At 33.1% G+C, this 1,044-nt stretch overlaps 1 pseudogene; it reads right to left on the reverse strand.

Annotated features, from left to right (window-relative positions):
* Positions 1–669, reverse strand: part of LOC114470778 (LON peptidase N-terminal domain and RING finger protein 1-like) — a 15,387-nt pseudogene extending 14,718 nt beyond the window's left edge.
* Positions 670–1,044: the final 375 nt, after the last annotated feature.

Genomic DNA, 1,044 nt, shown 5'->3' on the forward strand with positions numbered 1-1,044 from the left:
GTCAATTACAATTATGTTCCAAGTTCAATTACGAATTCAATTATAATTACATAACATTTTTTTTCAATTACAAATAATTACAATTATTCTTTTTCCCCTGAAAGTCAATTGCAATTTTGTTCTCAATTACTAAAGTTCACTTTAATTTTTACTAACTTTTCATATACCGTTGTGATGATTGTGTATATATATATATTTTTTTTGTTTACAATGTTTTAGTATTTTTACATTTAGATTTTAGTCCATTTATTATAATATGTTAGTTAAAAGCCCAACTAGGGGCAACAGTTGGAATTTAGCTACAGTATTAACTATAAACTCTTTATCGTCCGTATTCAAACTTCTATTGTACCCTAACTCTAACCCCTATGTACTGTATGTGTATGTATTGGGAAAATTGTGAATGCTGCCGTCATTGAAAAAGAAATTTCCATACATTTCTTTATTTATAATCATTCTTAATTTTCAGTTTGAATTCATATACAGTAGGTCAGCCTTTTATTTAATCTTTATATATTTTGTTTTTATTGCTTTGCAACCTTTTTGTTAAAGCACAGATTTATTTTGTCAGTGTTTGTTGACGACATATTAAGTTTGAATCTTAAAATCATAAATCTTGCCGTTGACTGCATGGCGTCCTGTATAATTGTAACCTGTTTGGTGCCACATGTCAGCTAGAGTATTGGCTCTTGTTGATATAGCAACAGAATCATCAATGTGGGGTTTTCCATTTAATTATTTTTCTATTTATTTCCCACTCTAAACATGTTGTATTCTTGCACATACGTCGGTCTACGATGCACTAGCATGCCTTGGAATGTGGGATAAAACTTGTGGGCTTAGCTTTAGACACGTTGATCCAAAATACCTGTTTCAGGTATTACCACTCACTCCTTCCTTCTGCCCACAGCCACCACCATCATAGTTAAGCCTCACGGCTACAACTTCACATCTCACTCTCACTTTACAGTAATCAACTCTTCCCCATCCTTCCACTTCTCTACCTTGAATCGCTCCTCCCTGCTCTCTCTCTCTTGAAAGCCG

Source organism: Gouania willdenowi, chromosome 10 (genome assembly GCF_900634775.1).
Source record: "Gouania willdenowi chromosome 10, fGouWil2.1, whole genome shotgun sequence".
Classification (NCBI taxonomy): Eukaryota; Metazoa; Chordata; class Actinopteri; order Blenniiformes; family Gobiesocidae; genus Gouania; species Gouania willdenowi.